The sequence below is a fragment of the Neocloeon triangulifer genome, unplaced genomic scaffold (genome assembly GCF_031216515.1).
Source record: "Neocloeon triangulifer isolate White Clay Creek 2 clone unplaced genomic scaffold, ASM3121651v1 ptg000004l, whole genome shotgun sequence".
Taxonomy (NCBI): Eukaryota; Metazoa; Arthropoda; class Insecta; order Ephemeroptera; family Baetidae; genus Neocloeon; species Neocloeon triangulifer.
This window is the reverse complement of record NW_026775547.1, coordinates 5,374,056-5,401,520: the sequence shown is the minus strand read 5'-3', so window position 1 is coordinate 5,401,520 and position 27,465 is coordinate 5,374,056. Positions and strand designations below refer to the sequence as shown.

The 27,465-nt window shown below is 36.2% G+C and overlaps 1 protein-coding gene and 1 non-coding gene across 4 annotated transcripts in view; one reads left to right on the top strand and one right to left on the bottom strand.

Annotated features, from left to right (window-relative positions):
* The window catches only part of LOC132193385 (epidermal growth factor receptor), a 99,234-nt gene that overhangs the window by 40,562 nt on the left and 31,207 nt on the right, over positions 1–27,465 (bottom strand). The window contains exon 1 of one of the 3 annotated variants that reach the window (XM_059614022.1): positions 9,125–9,325. The exons of 1 other annotated variant lie outside the window; for it this stretch is intronic. The gene's annotated coding sequence lies outside the window, so the exon portion shown is untranslated. Of the gene's footprint in view, positions 1–8,736; positions 8,760–9,124; positions 9,326–27,465 lie in introns of those variants that run through there. One more of the 3 variants, XM_059614023.1, reaches the window with a different exon arrangement.
* Trnag-gcc (transfer RNA glycine (anticodon GCC)) lies at positions 23,169–23,239 on the top strand. Its single transcript has one exon. It is a non-coding gene; the product is annotated as a tRNA-Gly (tRNA).

Genomic DNA, 27,465 nt, shown 5'->3' with positions numbered 1-27,465 from the left:
TTGATCGCGGTTGGATAATTAATCAAAACCTGGAACACAAAGAATCACAGAAATAAATTATTTTCACCATCTAATTAAAATTAAATCTCATGAAGTGCAATAATATATTTTTTATAAATACTGATATTCACTGCATTGGCTTGCATTTAGAAAAATAAGCGACCTCTGTTATTAAAAATGATCATGGTTTAAATTTAAAAAATATATAAATATATAAATTTATTTATATTTAATATTAATATAATTCTATATAAAAAAATTCTGATTTTATTTCATTTCTAAACTTAACGAAAAGTCTTGTTAAAAACTTACAAAATTATTTTTTAATAAATTCCATAAGTCTCATTTGACTGCAAGTAATTTGCTGTGCAACAAAGATTGTCTTGTTTGCTTAATTAATTTCCAAAAAAAAAATCACACGCGATCTTCACATACAAAATATTCTCCCTGAGAAAATTAATAGGGAATTCACACTTTCGTGGCGATCAGCAGCCACTAATCAAGCGGCGAGTGTGTTTTCACCACGGGTGGTGTCACGTGAATAACCAGCGCCTTATTTTTCACCTCGTTCGAAAAAGATATCGGGGCGCTGGAAAAAATGTGTACGAGTATTTATATCAGGAGTAGCGATAAATAATTTCGCTTTTCTGTCACTTGTCATAATCTGATAATTAACGATGCGAGACGAAAGATTGGACGCTGCAAATAATAAATAACACCGTGCACGGTTTATCTCTCGCATAAGAGTTCCTTTTATTTTATGTGCGTTGTCACGTCGGAGAAGAGCAGACGACTGCATATCCAACTGGTTGTGGAGTTCACAAGACACAGACGCAGTCACTTCTTCAATTATGGAAAGTGCTGAAAAGCACCTGCGCGCGCGTGCGTGTGTCACCCATGCAGCAGCACCACTGGTGACCTGCTGTCAAGGAAATTATTTATCCTTCTGCGTGACGCTTTGAATTGACAAATGGAACCGGCGATTTGAATTTTTTTCCGCACGCAAAAACTTTCTTTAACTTGCAAATTTGGCCGAATCCCAGGTGTGCAAAAGATAAAAATTGTCTAACAAATTGAGCGTGCAGTCGTGTGACAACAACATTAATTTAAAAAAGTAAAATAATTTGTAGGTTCCACAGCTGTTCTCCAGTGGCCAAAGCTTCCCACAAATGTGCACATTGATCAATAGTGAATTAGGCATTATCAATCTTGTTCATTATAAATTGATCACGATTAGTCCCTTTCATTATTTAATTAAAATGACCAAAAAAACACTTACATTTTAATTATTTTAAACTAGCTATCAATTATTCTAATGATATGGCGAGGTAAAATATTTATTAATAGAGTTATTAATAGTAAGTTAAAATTATCACACATTTTCATTTATGTATGAACAATTAATTTTATATATTTAAATGCAAAATTAAAAAAAATTAATTTATGTTAAAATTTAAAATAAACATATTTTTAATTTAAATGTTTGATTTATAATTATAAATATATATTCAAGAAATAAAAATATGTATATATGTAAATGTAATTGAAAATGGCCATTTATTTTAAGTATTTTAGATAAGTATTTGATATATCGTGTAAACATTTATAGAGGGACATTGTTAATGATCATTTTTTGTACTTTCATGCAAAAGAAACAACTTTTGTCAAAACTTCCCGCGAAACCACAATGCAAAGTAAATCACAATGAAATTGAGATCGACGAGGGTGGAAAATATTAAAAAAAAATTCGTTTATCATGTTTTTAAAACAAGTGAAATATACAGCTCAATGGTATAATTTTTATCGTAATTTAACTAATTATTGAACAAGAAAATTTTATTCGAAAAATTGTTTGTAATGTAAATAATGTGATGAAACAATTGAACGAATAAATAACATTAGAATAAAAATCATTTTTATATTTAATTTCGAGCAAGGGACCTCATAAAAATATAATTTCTCTCTCTAACGTTTTCAATTTATTTTTCAATCCAAATCTTCTCAATTTTATCATAGATATTCAAAACATAATGTTAAGAAGGCTTTTTTTTTCAATTTCACTTAACAAACCAAATTGAATATAAGAAATTTTGAAAATTTTACTTTGTCACCCCTTCTAAGCATCCGCTGTAGGAATTTTTTCGCTATATATGAGATTTATTCTATACTGATCTAGGGAAATCATACGATTTTAAAATACCAAAATCGGTTACAGAAGATTTAATTAATTTTGAATAAAATTTCCTCCTAGCAAATGGACATGTGCAGACCGTTTGAATTTCAAATGGCGCGCTAATTTTTGATCGGAGGCTCTGTTTCGAGATTTGCGCAGCTGAGGCGGGCAGCTTATCAGGAGGAGTGCATCTGCGAGACGAGAGAGATGCAAAAAGGAATGCTGCTGGTGGTCCCGCGCGGCAGTTAATTGTTGTGTACATTATCGCGTCGTCTCTTCTCATTGTCAGAGACTGGCAGGGAGATGTTGTTTTTCCTCTCGGCCGAGCGGCAAACACGATTAATGGGTGCTTTTTCCTCTTCACTTGCTGCATTTCATACCCCTTTAAGGCCCTCTTACTTTTTTCTCAATCTCGGCCGCGAAATACTCGTCGCGTCGTGGCTTTTATCGTGACTTGTATTATAGCAGCAGCAGCTCTTCTTCTTCTTCTTCTTCGCTGTTTTCTCTCTCTCTCTCTTTCACATATACATAAAAGTCTTTTTGCTGCTGCGCTGGCCCCCTCTCTTGTATTGCTTTTTTGTAATTAACTCGGTATGTGATAATGTAATGCGATGGCATTTTTCCTTTGAGCACAATGAAGGTCATGCATGGCATTACCAGCTTTAGATACTTTTCTCTCTCGCGCGAGGCAGCGCCGATTTTCAACATAGGCTTCTGCGCTTTTTCAGGACAAAAGCTGCTGCCACGGAGGCAACACGCAGCAATTGTTCTTGGCAAGAATGGCGACCGAATTTAGAGACACCCTGCTTGTTAATTTATAGCAGAGAGTTTTCTTTGAAATCGGAGAGGCAGATGCTTGAATTAAAAAGTGAGACAAAAAATACTCAATTATAATGGACAAGATAAAATTTCCATCAATTTATCTTTGTATTGTAATATAATTTGGTAAATCAAATGGTGTTGAAAAAAAGCTGCAAAAAAACTCGAAAATATTTAATTATTTGGTTTGCCAAAACAATAGAAATGAAGATGGTCAAATTTTTTAATTATTTATTGAGAATTATAGTTATTAACAAATGATTTTATAATTAAATTTAATGAATTTTAATTTTCATCATTTTTTGAAAGAAAAACTAGACGCAGCGCTAGGTGCAGCACTCACAGATTAAGCATATATACCTGCTGAATATTTTTTAAATACAATTTAACCCAGACAAACAATTTATCCCTAAAATGTTTAGAGTCTCATAACAATTCATGGCGTGAATCAAGCCGTTAAGTTGTTGAAATCTGTATATCATAAAAAATCACAAAAGAAAATATTTTTGATTAAATCAAGTTTAATTAATAAAATAATTATATAATATTATTCATTATGTAAAATTAAGAAATAACTTTATTTTGACATAATGAAATATAGTTGTATTTTTAATTTGCATTAAACTTTTTTAGCCAGTGCCAATTTAAATTTTTCAAGACCAGTATAAATTTTCCAATGCTCAACGAAAGGTTTGCGCTGAAAATTTAATTTTCCAAGTTTAGCTAGTAGCTATACCGTGAAGCAAAATAATATTTTATAATTATGAGACAGTTATTAGATATGAAAAATATCAAGCCCAAATTATGCTCAGCATTCAAATATAATCTTCTCGATAAATAACAGGAGATCGGACCGCGGCCGTCGAATTTAGATTTGTATCGACTGAAGAGCGAGCAATAATTCATAGATTTTATATTAAAAAACCGCGAGCAAACAAACAAAAGCGAGGCAAAAATCGATTTGCATTCGTAATAGAGCGCGGAACCAGAGGCCGCGATTTAATTGCCCTCGCCACCCAACACGAGTTGTGTATATTTTAATATACATTTATTGAAAAGCGCCGCTGCACGGCCATTAATAATAAAATGACTTCTTTTTAGCGCGCCTCGGGTGAAACGCCAGCAGAGAGGCACAAGACCTCTCCAGGCAGATTTATGGCCGATAAAGAGGTCACATATTTAAAAGTCATTAATAATTCGTTCGCCCAAGTCAAAACACACCGGTTTTATTAAATTGTCAACCAAGTGCAGTGATTGACAACCGAGAGAGAAAGAGCATCTCCGTGGGTTTATCAGCTCAATTCCAATCTTTGTATACTTTGGGTGTGGATTGTATATTAAAGGCCCCTCCAATAATAACTTTTATTCTTGATTTTGAGAGAATTCATGACTGAAATCTTAAATTATTATTTGAATTTTGAGCCAAAATTGTAAATTTATATTCAGGTCGAATTTGTAATGAAGCAAGTTTCAAACTCTTGTGGCGGGAAAGTTGTAACCTTTCAGAAAAAAAACTATTTCAATTGGGAATTTGATTCAATTAGGAAATTTTATTTTCTTTTAAATTTAAGACTGAAAAAAATTCAAATAAAAGAATGAAATTCTTTTACTATCGAGCCCCTTTAATTGTGCAAACGGATTTCCCAACTGTAGGCCTCTCTTGACAGATCAGTCAATTCGTGAGCCGCGGAGTTTTTTTTTATAATTTGGCCCGTGAGCGAACAGCTGCGATAAATATATGACTTGGCGTGCATGCAACCGAGGAATTTGATTGGAATTTGCAGAATGAGGCACGTTCACGTGCAAAGGTTGTAATGCCCTCCGAGGCTTAAGAACAATATTCCCGCAGAAAGAATTTGAATAATTCTGCGAAATTATATACGACTTAAGAATAGAGATTTTATGTCTCTTCGGCAAAATTTTAATGCCGGGGCCCGCTCCGAAGGGAAGAATAAATTTGCGATATTAATTTGGCCGTAAAGTGAATTTATTGCGCGTCATTAAGCTTTGCAAAATATAATTGATAACGATCTAGCAACGGCCTACGTGGATTTTTTCAGGTCTCTCCACGACTGTCTGATTGAGATGTTTTATGGTTATGCGTGTGCATTTGGCAGTTTACATTCCGGCTGAAAAGTTGCAACGAAATGTTTAAACCAATTTTTATATAAAGCTTTCGAGTTTCCAGCTTGACAAATTTCCATTAATTCGATTTGCGGATTAAACTCGCGAGCGGCGTCATTAATTATTATTAAAAATTAAGTGGAACGGCAAGCTTGCCCGGTGGATTTTATCTCGAAATAAATAAAGGACGATCTTATACACTCTCATTACACAAAAAGTGGTCAAATTTAATCCCTCCGTCGTGATTAAGTGCCCCGGCGGACTTTTACAAATAGGTCCAGCGAACCCTTTCTTGACTCGCAGTCCAAATTAATAATCCCCGCGGTTGGTATAAAAAGAAGAAAGAGGTCAAGTGGCGATTATTTCACAAATGGATTAGCTGCCGGACGAATTAAATTGGAGAGAGGGAGGGAGGCGAATCGATCACCGTCTCCGACAGCACCACCGGTTTGTTATATTATATTCTTTAATTGCGGCTGACATTCCCGCGCATTATTTTCGGTCCGTCTCTCTTTGGTACAAAAGCGATTCCTATCTGGCGCACCGAAAAATTTTCTGCTTATCGGCGAAAGAAAATCAGCGAGTCGCTCTCGTCAGGCGCCCTCCTCGTGCAGCGCAGATTTTATTGGCAGATTAGCGTGGAAAAGGCATAAAAAGTGGCTTGTGTTTGCGCAAACTGGCCGAATTATATTTTTCTACTGTCAGCACCAAACGCTGTGAACACAGATGGGTTGTGGGGCCAATAATAAAATCTTTTTGTTTTTGTAATTTTTTCATTTGCACGCTCGACTATATACAAGCAAAAGAGAGAAAAGGAAAGACAAAAAAAAACTGGTTTTTTCGTCGCTGGCCACAGAGAAATATTATTTTTGCGCCGCGAGAAAAAGATGCCAATTTAATGTTGGATAATTTTTATGACACGTTTAGCAAGGCTAATTTATGCAAATTCAGACAGGCAGGAATACAACGTGTGTGCAGCTCCCCTGGACGCACGAGAGAGATGCGGATTCGTTTCGCTGAGTGTATTGTTTTTCAAAACTGCACAATATGTAAATTATATTTTACCGTTTGCTTTTTTTCGGTGATATTTTATTTAAGAAAAATATAAATTTACATTTATATATAAAAAAAAATTAGCTTATGAGTCAATAATTTTTTTCATCTCATCATTTGAATGAAGAAGAAATTAACATATTCCAATTAAATAAAATATAAAAAATCCTATCAAATTAGTTAATTGACTCGATCACTACAAATAATGCCTTGCTAGTAGGAAGGGAATTTACTGTTTTTTGTGTGCCAAACTCATCTTTCATAATTATTATATTCCATTTTAGACATAAAAAAAATTACCATATTAATGATTTCACTCAGAATTTATTTCATTTAACTAATTAATCGCAATATACAAAGGTGGCTTTGTACAAATCATCTTCGCCCAATTTTCCCAAGGGGGCGATGAATCAAAAGTTGCTTCAAAAAAGTGGCCCTCGGCCTGCATGATTTTTGCCCGATTCCATAAAAGTCAGTAGCAACACCTGCGCGAAATCATGATTTCTCTCTTGTGCGCGTTCTGCTGGCATTTTTATAATTTACAGCCTGCGCCTTAATTTTTCTAATGGGAGCACTTAATTACCTGCGCGCCGCTCTCGGCAGCACGGCCAAAAAATAATCAGCCGCGCATCTCTTTGGAAAAAGGTCCGACACCGGCAGCTCCAAATTGCTCCGACCTGACGTCATTTCTGCGCCTCTAATCGTGATATTTTCGTTTCTGGGCAAAATTCTCTCAAAGCCGAGGTCATGAATCCCAAGGTGAAGCGTCCGAACGGCCAATTACACGTTGCGCGCCGTGTTATTACAACGCTTTTCTAGATAATGCCTCATGATTAAACGCTTTTGCTGCAATTATTGTTATACACACACTCGATTTAGTCCCTCTTTCAACGGCTTTTCACCGCCAAATGAGAGTTGAGGGCGGCTTATGCATGTTCGTACATACACCTGTGCCTGCGCCGACGTGACTTTGCACTGCATTTTATTTTTCATCTCCTTGCGCTTCATTCTTCTGGTTCAACTGCGTGATCCGTCGTCGTGATCGCAGATGAAGATCGCGACTTTTCGGAATTCGCGGTGATTCGAGAAAGGCGAGCAGAGCAGGCAGGGCCCCTTGAAGCGGCGTTTCAACAAAAGCTTGTGTTCTCCAACCGAAATCGCACCAAAGCGATCTTGGTGCCATGGGCACTGGAGCCGAAATCTTCAAGCTTGAAATTATACCAACATTTAGAGCCGTGCATTAAAAAAACCGATGAACTATTATTTTTAACATGAAATTGAGAGCAGCTTGCGTTATGTTTAGAATTTAAAATTATGAAACGTTCTATTGTATACTTATTTCTAAAGACTCCATATAAATTTATTTTATATTTATAAAGTTAAAAAAAAAAATTGAAATTGAAAAATTGGTTTACTTTGAATTTAAAAAATAAAAAGCCCCTAAACACTTCAATTTTTAATGAAATTGGTTAGAGTAGGTATGACTTGATTTCTTTTTATTATTTAGTTTTAAAATTTAAATATTGATAATTTTTAATATTTTTTTATTTTCATGATCACAAATATGTAGAGTTGATGTTAATAATGGAAAAAACTTATTCAATTGAGGAAACGATCTCACATTTTTCACTCTTTTTATCAATTTTTCATTCAAAGTATTTATAATAAATAATAATAATTTAGGATCTGCCAATTTAATAAATTTTATTTCATTTCAATGTTGATTTTATCTCACATCGGAGAAGTTTGATAGAAATTTCTTTTTGGCATAATTTTATTTATTCTTATTATAAGATCGTGCCTATTTTTTCTTAGTGTGTTCTGTACTCGCGATCCAAAAAGGTAGTATCGTTGACAATTAAAAAGCGGGATTCCAGTAGCCCCAGATACAATCGGAGAACAACCGAAGCTCATGCTAATTAACAAGAAAATCGCCTAATCAGAAACAAGAATTGGGCCCACGATCACCACTCCCTCCGAATTCTTTTCTTTCTTCTCTAACTAATCAAGCGCGGATGAAAATCGTCATTAAAAAAATTCCAAATCGCGCGCCGGCGTGAACAATATTTTTCTCGGCAGCGAAAATATAAATCACAAAAACCCCGCGTGTTCGTTTTTTATTATGACAAGACGAGTAATGTTTTTAACGCGCCAACAAAACGGGCCGGCGCACAACCTATGATTAGCTTTTATTACGTTTTCGCCATTTTAATTGAATTTCACTCCATTATTTGCAGTGAGCCTAAACGGCATTAACGGCCCGAACAAAAGAGGTGGAGAGTTAATTAAATCCATGCCACGTCCAAATAATACTAAATAATAATGCAGCGAGGATATTTATAATGCGAAAGAGATGCGGCGACTAAACTCACGTGAACTTCCAAGGAGGAAAATAATTGCTGCCATTAATTACGAAAATAAGGCAACAAATGGGGCCGCTTCGGAATGGCATTTTCGCATTAATCGCTTCGATCAGCAATAAGAGAAATTAATTTCTGTTTATAAAGGCTAAAATAAATATCCTCGATTTTAATTGGATGAAGAAAAAAAATTAAAATGTAACTCACTTCTTAAGTCGTGCTTATCAGGTAAAAGAAGCTAGTCCGTGCCGTTTGTTGGTGTTTGATCGGACGTGAGTGACTGATAAGTGGCTTTTACCGAGTTTCGCCTCAACCCTTCAGCCCCTCTCTTCCTCTCACTAATCCGTACACTCTCTCTCACTCCGCGTTTTTTTTCGTTACAAACGAGGCGTACATTGGTGGGACATCGTAAAAATACGCACGCAGTCACTCGCATATATTTATCAGACTGTTTGTTTTTGAGTCTCAAGTGTCAAACGCACGGCCATTAAAATCCTATACACCAGCCTGTGGGAATGAAAAGGGGAGTCGTGCGTGTTTTTCGCGGAGGGGAAAAACGGTGCAAAAATGGAAGTGAGTGAAAATCGACACCTACCTTTTCATTCATTGCAGCAGGCGTGACTCCGGCCAAGTGGAAAAGACAATGCGAGCTGTCCCGTGAAGTGGCGATTGAAGTGGCTGGAAACTTTCCTGGAAAAAACTGGTTAGGTGCAAAACAAAATGTGTTGACGTCTCGTGGAATTGCTTTGGTATTGAATGAAAATTGCACATGAAAGGTTATAAAACAAAATGTCACTGGTTTTAGATTTTTTTTAATAAAAACAACATGTCTAATTTTTTTTAAATTTACACAATCTGTTTCCAAATAGAAATTTTAGATTAAAACGTTATTAGAAAATGTCTCTGGCAATGCCACAGATTTCCATATCAGGCTTTTTTATGTCCTTATTGCTTCAAATTAAAATAAAAAAGTAAAAAAAGGGAAAAATTAAATTGTTTATAGTATAATATAATTTAATTATTAATGAAATAATATTTTTAATTTTCATAGAAAAAAGTAGTAATTGACTTCATTAAAAATGAAGAATAAATTAAAGTTCTTAATCAAATTTGTTCCGCTATTCAACAGTTAGAATATTGGAGTGACTTGAATATTCTAAGAACAATTTCAAATTTGAATAATTTCCTTTCACAGAGTAAATTTTGGACCGAATTAAATTATTAGTCTTTTTCACCAATCTTAAAAAAAATGCATCCTTCTCTCTTTATTACAGAAATTATTTTAACCTGAAATGTACTTCTTGTTATTTTTTGAAGCAATAAATTGAAAGAAAAATTCCATCTTTAAACGTCATAAATTGTTAAATGAAAACTGGATATCCTAAGGGAAGAAATGTAATATTATTGTAAATCACAAGCTCTCACAGATTCACTCTCGTACACACGCTTGAATCACGTTTGAGTTGCAAAGTTATGCGCTTCTTATTAGCATTATTACCGCTTCTCATCAACAAATTGCATAACTCCCCGTGATCAAAAAGCACGGCGAGCAACAGGTTGTTGATGTGCGCACAGAAATGCATCTCGCCACTTACCTCTCTCATTGCAGCGAGTGCAATTATCTCGGAGCATTATCTCGGCTTTTTTACTGCATTGCAGCAATGCATGATGGCCGTCGCTGTTGACGCGGCTTTCCTTACCTGCAACACAGAAAGGAGAAAAAATTAAAATTTTTACGAAAAATTATCTTTCATATACGACAGAGCAAATATTAATTTAATGACATACGCAACGGATAGATAAGAGAGCGATGCTTTTTCCGAATAAAAATATTTACTTTGTAGTATAATCTTGGCTGGTGGACTTTACATTTTTTTTTCAATGTTTCTCCTTGGCGGGATCTGAGTAAGCCGAGAAGAGGGAGATAAAAATAAGGATGCTGCTCTCTCGGTGAAAAATATACAGCGAGGGTCAAAGATCACGAATCGTACATAAAAACGTAATTTGTACGAGAGCCGGTAACTGAATTTGCGCGATTCTCCTAATGCTCTTCGTGTACGCTTAATTTGTCTCTCTGGCTTGGCCGGTGGTATAAAGTTTTTGCATAATTCGTTTTATGCTTTTATGAGTGGGATTCCGCTAATGTAGCTTTAAGCGTATCAAGTGCGGAATCTCCGCGAAGAAGGTGAAAAGTAAGTAAAAGAGCGGAGGAACTTCAGGAATTTGACCTCTACGCTTTTTCCGCAGTGTAATTTTAAATGACCATTAATTTCAAGTTCATTTAATTACCCATCATAAAAATATATAATAAGAAGGAAAATTTATTTTTGTAATAAAAAGAAACCTTAAATTAAAAAAAAAAACATTGTATATTTAAGGGAGGAAGGGATATAAGTTTATATTATGAATTTACTGAAGCATTGTAATTTCAAAATTTGCAACATTTTTTAATGTTTGAGTGTTAGGCTACCAATACGAAGGTACAGAGTTCAATACTTTGACGTTGTTAGCGCGTCAAAAAGTGCTCTGTATCGTCACTCATGTTCGGGAGGTGTCGCAGGACGCCGAACTTGCCTGCTCGAGGTTTGTGCCGTTTCCTCGAGTTGTTGGAATTCCGGCACCAAATGGGGGCATTTCATAAAGTCCAGCGGCACCTGGCTAATTTGGTAGGCTTTCCAGCCGATAAGCACCGAATGGAGCTTGGCAGGATCATAGTCTATCCAAATGAAAAAAAAAAAAAAAAAAAAAAAAAAAAAAATTGACCCGAGTCGATTAATATGAGGCACTCTCTTGTAATGATTATTAATATTTAATTGAACATATACAGAATTTCATGAATCAAAAATTTGTACTCTTAAGGGTTGAAACAGACGCTCACATTTCCCCGCCAAAAACCTTTGACTCTTATTGGAATTGTCAATTTAATGTGCAGATCTCATGCGTATTTGGTTAAATTTAGTGATTTAGCAACCAAGAGGGACCTCCCTTTAGGTCTATTGCTTTTGGTGGGAAAAGTTGAACCTTCTAAACTCTTTGTTTCATACCTCAGGGCACCTCAGGGGATGGATATTTTGTTCAGGACTTTGAAATTATTCATTAAATTTCAATATCATTTAAATTGGAGAAAAATTATTGCTGAATAGGCAGTTAAAAAATGTAAAATCCAAGCAAGATATTTGTGGTTTACATTTTCCTAATTCTTATAAGCTTATGGAATTTTCTGGATGAATTTGAAATTAAAAAAAGGCTGATTCATTATTACTGCCCATTTTATTACCCAGTCCATCGATTCGCTTTTGTACGGCGAGTGAATTAAGTTATCAGCACTTTCTCGCGTGGCTTTTTTCGTCGCGCAATCAGAGATTTATTGTCCAAATTAGTGCGATATAATTGAGGCGTGCGACAAAAAAGCGCGCATGAGGCGAACCAGACTCGTCTCTCTGAGCGATATGCAAATTACACACTGGGCCCACCCAAAGGCGCGAGAATTATGCTCGCACGCACACGAACGCTCAATTAGCTCTCAACCCCATCGAGTGCCCCTGAAAGGAAAAAATAAGTGGCGCGCCGAGAGGGCAATACATCACGCACGCGGCGCATTGTTTTTTCTGCGCCACTCGCGCCGGAATAAATTTAATAGTGTAAACATGGCTTTTTGCAATATTGCGGGCGTGCCGGCGAATTTGCGACCGGCAAAACATACGTAGAAAGTTTTTGAGGGAGACACGCGTGCTTCGGAAAGAAAAAAAGCGGCTGGCTGTGGCTTTTACGATTTCGCGTCTGTCTCGCGAGAGCGGCACAACAATGTTTCAGCCACGGCCATGAATGTCTGGAAAATTGCTACAAAAATCATTTAAATATTTATTTTAATGATTTATTATTAAAACCTAGTAAAAAGTTTTAAAAAATAAATAGATTTTTCAACTTTTTGTTTTTTTTTATAGAAGAAAAAATCCCATAATTATGCTATTAGTGTTTATTATATTTAATTTTTAATAATAAAGTTACTTGAGATTTTGTTATTGTTTGACACATTTCATAAACATGCTATCCATGCTACATAAAATAAAGATGGTTCAACAAATATCAGTGAAGACGGAGATTGACAATTTTGGTCACAGTATTTAGTTTCAAGAAATTGTTTATTGGGTTCAAATGAGGGCAACTATTTAATTTAAATTCAAATTTGGTTTTGAAATTTATGATTTCCTGAAGCAATGTAAATATATTAATTTTAATTTATTAATTATGCCTGGATACTTGACTATGAATTATATTCCATAACATAAAAAAATTAGCTTGTTCAAAAAAGAAAAAAAATCTGTGATATTTAAAAGACTTTCCAATGTTTTATGTTTTTTTAATTTTTAATGTTATTTTGTTATATATTGTAACGTTTAATTGTAAAGAATGGCTGCACAGTTATGTTGACACAAAATTCAAAACGGGGTCTTAAAATTAAATCTGTACATCTTCTTGGAAAGACGCACCGGTTTCGTTCGCATCAATTGCGCACCCTTTGCCAAATAGGGCCTCATCGCTCGTATATATTTTTGTCAAGCCTTTCGCATCATGAGTCACGATGGTAGTAATATCACAACCCGCAGAAGCGAACCTTGAGAAGACACGCACAACAAGCGAAAAAAAATGCCCAAATTGCAGCGGTCTCGCACAAACAAAATTCCTCGGCCGGTCAAAACATAATTTAAACACCTGTTGCTCTCCAAAAACCGAGTGCGCGAGAGGAATGAAAATATATAATCACTTGTGTGATATCACGAATTGTTTGTGGGAGAGAGAGAAATGCCTGATCATTTCACGCCAGCAACAATTTCGGGGCTGATTGCGCGCACAGTCAGCATCACGTCCCGATAATTTATTCATTTTCGAGAAGTTGTAATCCTTTCTCACGAATTCCCCCATTTCGCCGTTTAAATTACTCGGAATAATCTTCACCTTTGCCGCTTGCCGAGCATTAATCACAGATTTATATCTAATGTCCACCGCGCGCCATTACCAATCATTTTCTCCGCTCATCGGGAAATTATCGTATTTTATTTTCGAGTTGATCCGTCGCTCCATCTTGCAGCGGCCCCCTATATGTGCCGCGTGATTTATCGCCGCCGCCGAAGCTTTTGGCTGAAATTTGTCAGGGATTTGAATAAATAATTAAACGCACCTGAGAGCGCGCATCGAGTACTCATGTGAAACAAAAATTCGTCGGTCTCTCTCCTGACAAGGATAAGTGGCTAAAGCTTGAAAATATGATTAGACTCCATCATGGGGTTTTGTTCATAAATTCAGCTCTTAACGTTAATTTTAATTAATGCAACTTCCAAATTAGGAAATAAATTTTGGATGTTTTTTTATATATAAAAGTTTCTCTTACAATCAATAAAAGATTCTGTCAAATATATTAAAAGCTTTCCTCAAACATCCTTTTGCAGGTGTTAATTAAAAGTACAGTTGCCGGTGAAAACTGATTTGCATTAGCAATTTATTAGCACCGAGAGTCTCCAATGAGCAAATTGCACAAAAGTCACGTAGCAGACCTGAAATTCACACCTCCCAAAAGCGTCTCTCGCGGTGATATTTCAATTTGTTTTAATATTCTGTCAGCACTTTTACGACACCAAAGCTTATTTGTTAATTCATCACGAAATTTCCCGCACAGCTGCCATTGGAATGAAAAAGTTAATTTTAATTTATTATTTTTTGATAACACGCTACTCGACAAATTATGAAATGTTACAAAATCATTGCAGTTGATTGTGGCAGTTCTTTCTCTCTCTTGATAATTTTTCACTCTCCGCATTCAGAATAATAAGCGGTGCTTGATGATATTTAATGAACGAGTTTGTTGTTTAGCCGTTCGTTTTGTTACATAGCTGCGATTATGCATTTTTTCGGCCCGTTTTTCTTTTCTCCCCTTGTCGACTGGCAGATGGATGGGAAATTAGAAAGAATGACTTTGAAGTTCGTCGCGCCGACAATGGCTCGCCCGCCACACACATAAAGCCAATTGCGCATTTCTCGGCCGTCGTCCAGCGGAGAAAAATTCGCATTGTGCGTTTTATTGCCGACATTATTAATTTTATATATTTTTTGAGAGAATGACGGTGTTTCCTAGAAAAAGCTTTAACTCCAAAATGCTCAAGACCTAAAATTCCTGGCTAATGTTTTCCTCTTGTTTGGCTGTATTTAGTATGAAGTTTAGACGTAATTGCAAGTGGCTTTTACAATTAAGGTACATAATTTTCCAGAGGGACCTCAAGATTGTGATGAAAAAACATACATTTGGTGCTATGTAAGCTCAAACGTAAAAGTGGAATAATAACAGAAATTGTACCCAGCAAAGTCATCAAATATAATTTTTTTTTGCCCTTGAAAATTGGTTTCTATTTAGCGCGGCTCATTAGTCCATGTGATATAGAAAAAAGCAAGATTATTTATTAATTTGTATTAAATTATATCTCAAAATCGTAGAATTATTAAATTTCATTTTAGCTGTTTCAAATATTAGAAGAAGAAACTACCATGGATCATGTGCATTTATTTAAATAATTATTCATATGTGCGTGAAAGGTATCAAACACTAAATAAAATTTTTATTCTGGCGTAAAATTAGTAAGAACGTAATATTGAGGATATCAAAATTTACACGGATTATAATGATGAGAAAATATAAAAGTAGAAAAAAATAAAATAAAATAGATATTAATAAATAATTATTTTAATCTAATGAAATATAGTTTAATTTTCATTGAAAATGGATAAATTAAGTTTATTTAATTATAACTTAACCCTTCCTATTACTTTTGTTTAGTCTCTTTTTTTTTGCAATTAAAGAATCTATTATTTATTTGAAAAGTGATACACAATTTGCCTGCCTCTTCTCGGACAAGAATAGTAGCGGTTGAACAGTCAGAAAAAATATTATGTTTATCTCTTTGCGGACGAAAAGTTGCTCTTGGTGACATATTCAAATTACGCCTTGAGACGCATGCAAGTCTCAATTACTGCAGTGCTGCAGCATAATTTATTGTTCTTTTTTTAAACAGCCAAGATGCGAAAATGAATGCTAATTTAATAGAAAAAAAATCCAGAGCTGTCAAAGTGTGAAAACCTGGTGGATCGGATGCAGTGTGATTGATGCGGGGAATAAATTAAAAGGCGCGTGTGTGAAATGGCCAAGGTGTTAATTTATTTATAAACAACCCACCCCTTGAGTGGACGCGCGAGGAAAACCATGACCTAACACTCGATGAATATTAACTAGGCGTCATGATCAGGTGATTACAAGCTCTTTTATTTATACAGCGGTTTGAATACATCATAAAAAGTGGCTGCTGGCTAATCAAAATGCGAGTCACAGGCGCGCGGGACAGCATGAAAATAAAATTGGATGCCGCCGAACGAAAAGGAGCTCGGGCACCGCCCTTTATTGCTGCTCGACCGCTACATCACGTCCCTTGCTTGCTCGTCTCTTTCCTTTTCTTTCTTGCTCTCTCGCGGCTCCACAAATTCATTATTTACTCGCACACGATGCAAATTTGCTGCCCTGGCAAACTCTGGGCCTACCGTTTTTACCATGTAATTTATTATGTGCTGCACTGCCCTCTTGTTGACGTCTTAATTATATTTCTTAGAGGTTCAATTATTATTCTCGCACCAATTGATAATTTAACACCTTGTGCATTAATTATTGAGTTGAGAGTTTTTAAAAATAAACCGTTTTTAAAGCATAAATTATTTAATTTTGACATATTGACCGTAAAATTTTTTTCTAATTCTTATTATTCCCCTCCTCAAAGGAAAGGATTTTGATTGGTTTTGAAAACTGAATTACTTTTTATGATGAATTTTTTGTGATATTGCTCAAAATCTGCCAAACTATAAAATTAATAAAAAAAAAGCATTCAAATTTTCTTTCAATTAACAGAAAACGTTTTGGTAAAAAAAATTCAGTTTGCCTGCTGATGATGCTATAATTTTGATTCTTGTAAAGTAAAAACTGTGCGTACAAAGTTTTAACATAAATAAATATTTACAAAAATATCAAACGTTGACGTTATTGAGTGAGTTGGCTGAAAGAGAACGAGTTCATGTGGGGCTTATTCCACGTCTGGCCAAATATTGAAAGGCAAATATTTATAGAAACGTATGCGGATCGGTCTCTGCAGGTAAAGAAAGATTTGATATTATTTCACCCAGGCTCTCTCAACGGCTGAAGGGGATTTTTATGTATTATTTCTTAAGAAGGACTTGCAGCCAAATACTCAGGGAACTGCGAGCTGCTTTTTGGGGAACTGATAAGAAAAAAGGCCCGTGGTGTTCTTCTCAGTGGTGTGTTTGCATTCAGTGTTTTGAGGAACGCAACAATGCGGGGTGCCTGTGAGAGAATGAGCGAGAATGCGTGCGCGCGGCAAGTCGCATTGCGGCGAATAAAAAGTGGAGATAGATAGCGGCTATGTAAACAGGCGATATCTGCTTTTGGGGGTAAAAGGTTAGGTGCACACACAGGTAGACCTGCACAGGCCGTCCCTTGGGTCGTGTGTGAAAATTTGTCACGACCGCTTCTGCTGGGGGATTTGACGAATCAATCCCTGGGAAAATTGCAAAGGGAGCAAAGCAAACTTAATACAAATAATGCGCACAAAAGTCAACAATAAATTAGACAAGATATTTATTTGGAATAGAATCTTTGTATATTGATAGGAAAAACTTTTTTTTTAATTTCAGGTATTAATTTTCCTCAAATTTAAAAATTATGTAACAAGGTTTACGTTAACTATAAAATAATATATAATAAAAAACAGGGTAAAGTCTTAACGTTGATTTACAAATTTAATCAAAATCCTTCATTTAAAATTTTTGAAACATTATAATTGAATTGAAAAAAGCTTATTTCATTTTCAGTTATATTTTTATTAATATAGATAAATTAAATTATACTATCGCAAAAATTAAATATTAATAATGTAAGATCTAAATTATATTGACTGCTTAATTATTCCGAAATTTACAGCCATTGTCTTCTGCAGTTACATTTACTTTCTAAATGTTATATTGATGCAGTTTAATGCATCTATCTTAAAACCATGTATCGCTTGTTTCGCAGGTTGCATATTTTTGAATGGAAAAAAGCAAAATTTAAAAATTCCATGGCGGTCGTGGCCAAATCAATAAATCCAACTAAAATCCTAATCAAATCTAAGAATATGCGTTTCATTTTTAATTTATTAATATTAAAAGCTTTAAAACAAAAATATCCTTAACTTACAAATGAAATTATTTTTAAAATTTCCATGCATGTGACGAATTCCGCAAATATTTAAAACTTTCCATTTTTAGCTCATCAGTGTGCGACCTTTCGTATCCGCAGAAGTCCTTGAGCAGTTAAATTTCATGTCAAGAATTTGCAAATCAGGGCTGCCCAGCAGACTTCCGCTTGAGCCAAGTGTCATCTCTCTCTATCTCCGTTTACTTTTTCATTCCGTTTTCAGGTGCACGAGCATATTTGGTACCGGTTTCGGAGCAAAAAATGGAGGATGTAGTAATTTGCGCGCATCCTGCAGCCAAATCCGACAAGTCCAAAAGTAAAGGGCGCCATGTCAAAAGGAAATTGCAGCGCAGCGCGTGCCCTAAATTGACGCGGACGTGTCTGGCCGGTCCAGGTGCACGTAATGCAAAGAAAGAGAGTACCCGTCTCATAAAATCCGAACAAGAAAAGCAGTCGATCGTGTATGTCGGCTGGCGCCACGAAATAACCCCAGCGGCGGCCGAGCTTCGATTGAACTTTCTTCGCTCATTAAAATTTCCAAGCCCACGCGCCGGCGTCAAAAATTTTTATCTGGAAAAGAAATTGACGCTCGCCCTTTTGTGTTCCTGAAATTACGATCTCACTTCGTATACAAAAGCAGGGACCACGCCCGCGTGAGAAAAGGAATTCTTAAATTTTCATCCGAATTTCTCACTGTCCGTCAACCTTGGTGTATATTTTTAATTGCTGCGGAGCGCACCTGTTTTTCTCGTAACATATATAAGTGGGCCTAATAATTATATTGTTTTCCGTCGTCCACTCTTCGATAATTGCTAAATCAAAACAGTGATTATCGCGCAGTGGACAAAGAGTCGTCGAGCACCACCGCCGATACATTTAATTCCGCGAATCGCTAAAATAATGCGCGACAAGTGGCACGGATGGCCCTCGGGCGACGGCCAAACCCAGCCCATCTTCTCTCTTTCTCTCTCAACACAAAAAAAACGCGCACGTATATACGCGTGAGAGCTCGGAAGAGCTACAGAATCTCGTACAAAAAGGACATTAATTCAAGAAAGGAGCTTTATTATTTGCTGCAGACGGCCGAGTAGCGGAACTGCTCATCAAACACGCATTTTGACACGAGGCAAAAAAGCATGACCGTTCCCATGTCATCGTCTCTTGTTCCTCGTTAATGTGGTCGTTTCGTTTTTTGGCACCAAAACCGCCCAATTATCCATGTGGAATGGAGCTTTTAAAAAATTAGCAAGATATTTAACAATCTTGAGGATGAAATTTATTTTTCAAACTGGGCACCTTTGAGATTAAAAATTACTTTTCGAACTAAATATGCATTTATTAAACGCAAAACCAAACCAATTAAATAATGGAAACTGATCTACTTTTGGCAACTGAAAAATTGATAATAATAAGTAAAGGTATGAAAATTATGCTAAATTTGCGAGAATCTTAACAAATAAAAATTTTGCTTTTAGGACTTTCTGGAATAATCGCAGCATAAAATTGTTGTCTGACTCATTTGCTGAATAGTTTCAGTATTTTTCTCTTAAAAAGTTAAATTATTTTTGGGATATCTCTCTCCATTATTTAAATATTATAACTCAACACAAGGAATCCTTGGTTTTTAAAGTACCAGCAGCACGCAGGTCGCTTTTTGACATCATATACAATTATCTCCTCTTTTTTTCCAGAAAAGCCCAACAGTTTTGATTTTTCAAGTACTTGAGATCAATATTAATTATTATTTCTATCTTTTGCAACAAAATGTTCACTTCAACAACTGTATAAAATAGGCCCTCATGCTTCGTATAGACCACACATTTTGAATAAAAAGATGCTTTCCTAAATTCCAAATTGATTTATCGCTCTCTAAAAATTTAATTAAATTCTTATCCCATAAATTTTCTATACTTTGCGCTTTTATTGACGAGGACTGGGAAATATCAACGGTGACACGTGCTCCTGCTGCGAAAGTATGCAAAACATTTTTCTGCCGTAATAAACTTTGGAACTTTCGAAGAATGCTGGTCAGCCATGAAAGCGATCCAAGCCGCCCTTCTAATCATCACATCATCGCTAATTTTAGAATTACTGCAAAATTGCCGCGGATAAATTTTGTGCCGTTTTACGACTGCTGGCTACTTTTTTGCTTGGAGACGCGCAACCTGTTTGGAAGCTGGCGAAAATGTTTAAACTGTAAATTCTGCGTCGGCCATCTAATAGCGCGTTGTTTGTATCTCACATAATACACCTGCTTGTTGATTAATAATTCCTGAATGCGTGAATCAGCATGGCAACAATTTTTTTGGGAACGTCCAGTCCGTGCCGATTAAGATGCCTCTCTCAAAAAATGCATTAAATTTCTTTCTATCCCGGCGTTTCGAGTGTTTCTGGCCTTGGGCAAGCCGGTCGCAGGGGACAATGCCCTGAGCCCTTTTCAAAACCTAAGGTTGAGTTTTCATGAAAATGAATAAATTCAAAAACTCATGGGTTTGGATTTATCGTTTCTAATAAAACACTCGATTCTGAGGAGCTTTTATCACCCATGCAGCACCGTTAAAAGTTATCGCCGCGGACGATGATGAGCCGCGATTTACTGCCACTCTCTAAACCAAACTTTTGATTGTTTGGATGATACTTTTATGACTGCACGGAAATTTACATGAATCTGTGAAAAATAACACAGCGGGGCTTTTGGGAAAAACACTCATTTTTCATGTAAGTTGATTAGAATTGAAGAACCTTTTAAGTATGATTTATCAGCCATTCTAATTAAGGAACTTTTAAAATTCTTCTAGAAAAAGTGACTCTTTTGATCTTGTGCCCATTTTTGTCGCGACAAGCACTTTTCTGGTGGAGCATTAGGCGCCAGTTGGTCACCATAAAAGGCGCACGCACCGCTCTTTATATATATAAATTTTCCAGAAAAAATTAAACACCGAGAGTAAGTGATGGAGGGTCAACGGCTTTCCTTTGTGACCACAATGTCAATAAAAATATTTACCACGGCTACATGTCAAGTCACTTATCAACGCGAAATATAAAATGTTGTTTGTGGAAAGGTAATGGAATATGAAAGGCGACAAACATCGACGCCGCCGCCGCTTGTCTCTCGCTTTATCCGTTGCTGTGCATCCAAGTTGCAGCAATAAAAAAGAATGCAGCAGTCGACAGGGCAAAAATATGAAACGAGACGACGATGGTAAGAAAAGGTGCGTGAGTCATAAATGTGTAAAATCCAACAGTCTTGCTGCAACGACTCTGCTGAGGTGGAATGGAGGATTTTAATTAGCGAGGATGAAAAAAATTCCTCGGCGCTGTTGTGGAAAATTGATGGATCGAAAATCGTTGCAGTTTTGACACGTCCGAAGGAGAGATAATGATTTATCAAATTGGCTTGTATCAAGTTTGAATATGCCAATACCCTTAGACATAACAATAAACTAGCGGTAAAAATTATCTTTTCATTTTGCCCAAAAACTTAATTTTGTTAATAGATCTTTGCATATTATTGTGTCACTCTGGTTCAAAATTTGAGAGACAAAAATAATAATTATTTTATTATTATTTCAGGACTATCCAGCACCACTCAATATTATGTTATTTAACTATTTAACTAAAAATAAGATTAAATTTATTTATTTATTCTTAAGTTTCTTTTTAACTATTTTATCCTGGGTACCTGCAAATGTATAGATTATTTTTAATATACGTCTGACGCATATGGCATGTGATTGACGGTGATATTAACACATATGAACATAAATAAAAATTCTTTGCCACCAAATGAATAACCCTTCTCAGCCTGAGAAGGGAGAAATTTTTGGAATGCGTCTTGTTGTACGTTTAGTAACAGGAGCTGTTTGATTTTACTTGTCCAAATAAGTCTGACTTTCTTGCTTTATTAATAGACGCGCCTCCGGTTCAGCGACACAAATTTGTCAGCAGCAATCAAATCAAGGAAGGTCGTATGCAAATGGCCAACAAAGGTGTTGTAGAACAGCTTCAGATACGCGCGCGGACAATGGACGAGCACCACTCCCAATGTAATATTATTTCAGCGCGACATCTCTTGTTCTGGGGCTCTTATCTCGTGTCATCTAACTGTTTGCGCAATTTGCACCTCTGTAAGGAGACAAAATAGATAAATTTCAAGTATCCTAGGCTCAAAAGTTATTAAGTTTAGAAAATTAAATATATTTTAATTTCATCTTTAAGAATTTATGCTGAATTTTTTTTTAGTCGGATTTGAAAATTGAGATTCATATTTTGGCAAAATCAGTTTCATAAACGGCCCAGCACCAACCATGATGCATTTTATTCAGGGTGCCATCGCACCGATAGATGCTGCGGATCAATTTTACATGGACGGCAGCAATAATGGCTTGTATTATTGTTATTATACAAAACCAGCCATCATGACTATCAAAAGGCACGGCGGGGAGGGAGGGAGCGAGAAAGAGCAAGAAACCTGTTGTCTGCCGCTGGACCACTCTCTCCCCGACGCCACCGCATTCCAAGGTGTACGCCGCCTCCCCCCTTCCCCCTCTAGCCCAGTGTCAGGTCCGTTAAACCGCGGCCAAGCGTTCGTCTCCCGCCACCTGCCGGTCAGGTCGCCAAGCTAGGCCGTCGTTGCTCACCTGACCGATAGGTGGCCAACGATTTAAGTGTCGGGGTAATTTCATCCCAGCACTCAAGGTGAACGTGTTCGGCACAAAATTGGCGGTGGATTTCTTAGCATTATTTTACGCGAACGTGCGGCAATAAATATATACATGTGCGAGTTTGAGAGATTTCTTACACCAGATATGGGCTCGCCGGCAGACGTCTGCGTGAAAATCACAAATTGGCTCCAAGCCTTTTCTCGCACCGCAATGAGAGAAGATGCGCTGTTTGCGACCGATGATTAGCGCAAATTTGTGAAAATTGGCTGTTGCGAAGAAGAAAAAAGGAATTCCTCCGCAACTCATGCTTTCCTGAAGCGCTCAAAATTTTCTTCTGTGAGGAAAACAAATTAGCATTGCAGGAAATAAAATATATTTTAGGTAAATAAATTATGAGCACAAGTTAAGTCTTGAGAAGATTTTATAAAAACTGGTTTTTCCTCACCGGCAAATGTATGTATTTAGAAATGTTTGATTTCTTATAATCTTTTAAATAAAAATAAAGTTTTTCTGCCCGCTATAATTTTCATGAAAACATTTCGTCCGTATATAGAGCACGTTGCGATATTATTATATTACAAGCAACAAGTCAGTTTATATAAATTCATGACGTAGCTAAAATTTTGCACTCCTTTCACTTATTCTCTACAGTTGTGGATTCACCTCAGCTTTGGCTACTGTGTCATCCTTAAGCATCGGTGGTTCAGTGGTAGAATGCTCGCCTGCCACGCGGGCGGCCCGGGTTCGATTCCCGGCCGATGCATCTTTTACATAATTTTGCCATTTTCCGTAAAAGAAAAATGTGCAAAACTACAACTAGTTTCAAAATGTATATTTCAAATTGTATGATAACAATTTTTTACAAACAAAACAACAAATTATCTTAGAAAAATGAATTAATAAATCAGTACACAATTTTAGGTACAAAAAAATTTTCCACGGAGATTTTTGAATATAGCGGAAGACAATAATTATTAGTAGAGCAACCAAATTTCTATAACTCGAGTTAGGCTTTTCGCTCTTCGTGTGTGTCCTGCCGGTTGCATACCTTCTAAAAACTATTCTTCGATTCGAAGTCGAGCAGAAGATTCGCGATTGCGTCACCAGATGGCTGCTCTCGACTGTGCTTTAGGAATTAAATTCGAGTTCGCCGTAATCTCAGGACGCGAACAATATAAGCGGGCGTGCGAAAAATGGTCTGTGTCTGGTGCGATGATTCTTTCTTATGCTGAAAAGCGAGGCCGAGCGACTGATTATTTTTGATTGATGGTCGCTCGACATGTTCGGGCGCGTGCAAATCAATCAAGTGCTTTTTTGGCAGTCGCTCTGCATAGCATTTTCGCACACTTTTGGTCCGTGCGAAAAATTTGCATAAATATAATTGCGCCAAGTGGATGTCAGCGGGTGTGAAGCGAAATTATCGCAGATCGGCCGGCAAATGTACACGCGGTTATAACATGTACCGCTCGCAATTTGTCTGCTGCGCCGCCGATTGTTATACAAACATGCTCGAGGAGGTCATTATTATTTGGTTGTGCAATCTCTCGACTCTGCCGCACCAACGGAAGTCGGCTATTACTTTAGATTACACCTATAGTAAAAAGGAGGAGAGGTACACCTTTTATTGTGATGTCAAGTCGCAATTTTGTTTCCTGAGAAAAGTACGAAACCACGCACGAAATAATTTGTATTTTGGATGACAAACCATTACCGAGAAAAATATGATTCATTTTTTTAAATCCCTCTAATACCTGTGGGAATAAAAATATTCTTCTTTAGGACAGGATGCGTTCGTTTTGAGAAATTTTAATTTTTAATTTTTCCTCTCCTTGCACAAATACAAAAGATCGAGATAAGAGTTGGTTAATTTCTTCCAAGTTTAATTATGCCCAGTGGTTTTAATTTTTGTGGTCGCAGTTGTTTTGACAGGAAAGTTGTGGTGCGGTTTCGGCAATGGAGACCAAAAGTGGCAGGGATTTATAGGCCCATTCAGACGGCGAAACGCGAAAGTGCGAGCTTAAATATTTATGAAGGTGGCGGTTTGGCACGGATTTGTGCGATTCATATCGCGAGTCTCCTGAATGGGCTTGAATAATAAGAAGTTGCCTTGCAGCGGACACAGACCATTAATTTTCAGATTAGAAGCGCTTCTTTGCTTACAAATCAATCCTCCAAATTAAATTTATAACCTCTTGGGCTTGGCTTTAATAAATGTTTAATTTTTAGTTTGAAAATTCTAGCTTCGTCGCTAAAAATTATAATTCATAATTACCATAGTTTCTAAAGTAGTAAAATGACATTTAATTTTATTTATTTCAGCAATCGGTTCTGGATGAACTGTGTCTTTATAATTCCAAATTTTGCTATTAAAATCTACGTTTTAAACTGTTTTAAACTTTTTTCAGATTATTTTTTTTACAAAGGAATTTTATAAATTATGTTACCCGAATTTAATTTTTCTTTATTTAAGCGAAAATTGAATTTTGGAATTAATAATGTTCCTGTTTTCTTTTAAAATCAGTGCTTTTAAAAGTTAAAAATAATAAAATTATATTTTATTTTATATCTCCATAGAATCACTACACAATTAGTTAATATCTCCTTCAATCGAAAACTTTTTTGTAAACCTAAAAATCACCTCTTAGGGGAGATAAATTACTTTTTACCAGTCTTGTAATTTATATGGACTCACAATCAGCCCTCTTTCTATTGGCCATGAGTGTATATTTTCTGTTAACAACAGGTGTTGTTGTTCATTACGGCCAACAAAGAAATCAACTCATCTCACTTCACATGTTTATTTACTGCACCTCTCTATTTGCTTTGTGATGGGAAAGTGATAATTAAGTTAGACCGCGTCTTTTGAAAAGCTGCTCCATCCTGTCCAATTCACGAAATGAGAGACTCTCTTTAGAAACATTTCCAGAGTCCTTGGAGCCAAGTCGGCTTTTAATTAGGGCATAAGGGCGCTTTTCGCGTGAGAGCTCACCAGGCCAACGGGCCGTGAAATTCAAAAGCGCCTTGAATGAGGCGCGCGAGACAATGAGCGCCGAGACTCAATGAGAGATTCAGCTTTTATATATAAATAAATTTATGTACATTTCATTCCCAAGAAGCGCCGCGAATTTTGATGAAAAATTCATGATGCGAAATGGAGGGAAAACGAGTGGAAAAAAATCAGATTTGTGCCGCCGCCGCCGTGCCGCGGCTGTTGTTGCGACAGAGCGGCCGATTGTGTGTGCGATCATTATTATTGTGTCCAGGAACTCGAAAACTTGTGTACGTACACTGCGTTGCAACGTGGGCAGAATATCATTATGAGATGGTGTATAAGAGACCCCGACCGACGCTATGTAACAGTGGCGACCTCAGCGTGGCGGAGCAGCCACCCAAGGAATGTCAATGCAAACGCTCATTTGGAAATTCTGCAGCTTGATGTGCTGAATTCGATTAATATTCATGAGCAAGCAGAGGAGAAAAGCTGGATCTCTGGCGCCAATTTAGCTTTTGACAAGAAATAAATTTTATAAAATGCAGAAAAATAAATAAATCACATTATTTAACTTGCTGTTTAATTAAAAGTTTTATTCAATTTTCGGAAAATTATTTTCTAGTATTTTATTTAGCAATTCATGCTGTTTTATGCAGTTTGGAAAATTTAATTTGCGCATTCTTTTTATAATTTTTTACAATTTTAATTTACTTCAAAATTTTATATAAAAATTAAAATGGCAAATTTAATTACAATTTTAAATTCAAAATCTCCTCCGTTGATGCACACAATTTTTGATTTCTTTTCTAAGAAAATTTTCTATTAGCAAATTGATTGAGAGCATTTTTTTTAGAAGCTGTATTATATTTAAAAAATGTTTAAATTTGCTTCCGAACTATTCCGAATAAAAAGAGATTTTTTTCTACCAACCTTTAATGCTGATTTTTTATGCTCTCTAAATATATATTTTTTTTAAACCAAGCACCGTATCGAAAGGAGCACAATGTCGGTTAATTGGCGGACAGAAACACCTGGATGATAAATCCCAGCATTGAAGTCGCCAAAGAGAGATGTGCGCCGCGCTATTATAGGATGGATACGCGTGCGTTCCTTTTCTTTCTCATTTTTCATGCAGGGCGTGGGTCGCAACTCGTGTGCGCATCACGCTGCTCGGGTCACGGTCAAGTCAGCTGAGCGGTGACCCTTTGTGCCGATCGAGACTGTGTACAAGTGGATCCAACGACGCCCACTTTGGCTTTTCTCGCGCCGGACAGATTGATCCATCCTGTCGCGCGCGCTCTCCTCTCTCTCTCTTGACCGCGTCACACCACCCGTGCAATTTTATTTATATCCACGCACAATGGACCGTAGCCGCGGATAAACAACTGTGCTGTGTAATGTGAGAGCCGAAAGGAAATGTGTCACAAGATTCAAAGTGGAAAGCCGCCTACTTGATGGTCTCACCTGCAAGACCTTCAAAATTTTAAGTTTTAACTAGGAATTTTTAATATTTATTTCATGCTTAACAGGTGATTAGAGACTTGATTTAATTTTATAAATTGAAAGCTTAAGGCAGAAAATTGTGCAAAGTTCATATTTAAAATAAAACCAGACAGATGTTTTTAATTAATATATCAAATAGGAAATATGAAAGAAAATTGAAAGAACCTGTTTTATTTTGTTAATGCAATTTTTTAAAAGGTAAATAAAATCTAGATTGAGTCGTTGTAATAAAAAATTAAATCGCTCCTTAACAAAATGCCAAAATGTCAAAAGAAATAAAATCCAAAGAAAATTAATTGCCGTACATTTCCCAAATATTTTATATAAAATATGAGTGATTAGATCTCACCAGGCATAAACCATCAATTACGCCAACATTCAGCTGAATTCCCACCGCCTTTAATATTTCACATTAAGGTGCGATTAGATATAGAATAAGTAGTCATAGTTAATGAACAAGTGTCAGTCTGTTTGCGTCTTCTCATTAGTTAGCG